A 1,882-nucleotide genomic window follows, 5' to 3' on the forward strand; every position below is an offset into this window, starting at 1 on the left:
GTGCCGCCGTGCCGTGCCGTGCCGGCCACCGTGCCCGTGCCGGGCCGTGCCGGAGTCGTGCCGGGCCCGTGCCGGCACGGCCCGTGCCCATCTTTAGTTGGGCCCATGTGGCAAAGACCAAATATAATCTGCTTAATTTTTAAAAGTAATTTACTTGCAGTGGATTTGGCTTTGGTAATGATTGTCTAATGTTATAATTTCATTTTCTTGCTTTGTTAAATCTTTTGAGGTTTGATCTTATCAGTTTATCAACTACTTGACTTTTATATATGGAGGTTGTTGGAAAAATTTGTGGAATGGGGCTGTAGAGTATTTTTGGTGGTATTAATCTTATAAAAAATGAGGAAATTATTTTGTCCGGAATAAATATTGGGCGATAGTCGGATATAATCCTATAGAAAAAGTCTTATACGGGAAGACCACAATCTAACCAAAGCTCCATTATATGAAGGGAAATTAATGGAATGGATTTCATGTGTAAGTAATGTCTTCATTAACTCAAAACACTCAAATTTAATTAACTCTATATAATGCCTAAAACTAGCATTGAGACATGTCCAATGTGGTCATGTCTGAAATAAGCTTAAACTTTTACTTTCTTTTGTTTATGCTCTGTACCTTCTGTATTTTCAAGTTAGAATTGGTCTAAATATTAGACCTCCAATTCTATACAAATTTTACAAAATGTATTTTTTTTTCAATGTTCTTTCGTTTAGATCTATGTGAAGTTAGGTTTTTTTTTTTCCCGGTAAGTTGTCTAATTGTACTTCCTGTGATGGTGATGATGGATGTGCAGAGAAGTCTGATCTGCTGGACTGGGATGTGCACCTGAGTGTAATTTTAGGGGCAGCAAAGGCCTGGCCTACCTGCACCATGATTGCTCCCTCACACAATTCATCGGGATATTTAGTCAAGCAACGTATTGCTTGATGCAAAATTTGCGGCCCATTTTCTGATCTTGTTCTGGGTAAGTTGTTGGAGGATGAGGAATCCCATATTACGACAACTGTCACTGGAACATTTGGTTATCTTGCTCCTGGTGGGTAATCCTGGGACACTAATCCAACTTAGACATCATAAATAATTTTTTTGCAAGATTTAATCATTTTATTTTGCCAATTTCCACCACCTTTGATGAGAATTTTCTGATGCTGAAAATGTTCATGTGAAGGCTTGTCGTGACATGATATCTAACTAGAATTACATCTATCACTAGTTGTTTCTGCTTCTTATTTTTTTTATAAGATCTTTGGGTTGGAACTTTGTTTCTGAAAATGCTTTGGTGTGGGTGTTTCAGAAGCAGTAGTAGACTGTGTTGTTATACTAATTTACTAATCCTACTTACTAAATGTTAAAATGATATGGTAGCTCACTAGCTCTCCAGTCTGGTGGTGTTATTCCAAATGTTATTAAACAACAATTCTACAAAATCTCTATGGTAATGAAAGCTAAACAGGTTCGTGGTGATCTTACTTTGATGGCAGGATGTGCCAATTGACTACAGCTCGTAGGTTACTTTTTTCTTGGATATCTTTTGTTATTGAGAATTAAGTGATGTTTGATTAGTTGAGGAACCAGTGGGGAGTTTGAAATTATTGGGTTTCTGACTTTTTATTTGACCACAAGACCAAATCAGATCCACCTATTTGCCACTGTATAATGCAAGATCCATTAGGAGTATCTATCATGGTCTTGTCTATCATTTTTATGTTTTCCTATTATTGTGATGGATCATGCCCAAGAATTCTTTTGCATTGTAAAATTTCGCTAACAATTCAGCTGAATTATAGCAATGCTTACTCAAAGCCAGAGGATTAGGCATCCAATCCCCGCTTGTAATTTATTTTTAACTTTTTTTTGTAAACTCCCCACAATAGGGGTC

The 1,882-nt window shown here is 37.0% G+C and overlaps 1 long non-coding RNA gene across 1 annotated transcript; it reads left to right on the forward strand.

The window, feature by feature from the left end:
• Positions 1-248: 248 nt before the first annotated feature.
• On the forward strand, positions 249-1,414 carry LOC145588190 (uncharacterized). Its single transcript, XR_014101553.1, has 2 exons — positions 249-477; positions 797-1,414. It is a non-coding gene; the product is annotated as an uncharacterized LOC145588190 (long non-coding RNA).
• Positions 1,415-1,882: the final 468 nt, after the last annotated feature.

Source organism: Chenopodium album, chromosome 17, assembly GCF_948465745.1.
Source record: "Chenopodium album chromosome 17, dcCheAlbu1.1, whole genome shotgun sequence".
Taxonomy (NCBI): Eukaryota; Viridiplantae; Streptophyta; class Magnoliopsida; order Caryophyllales; family Amaranthaceae; genus Chenopodium; species Chenopodium album.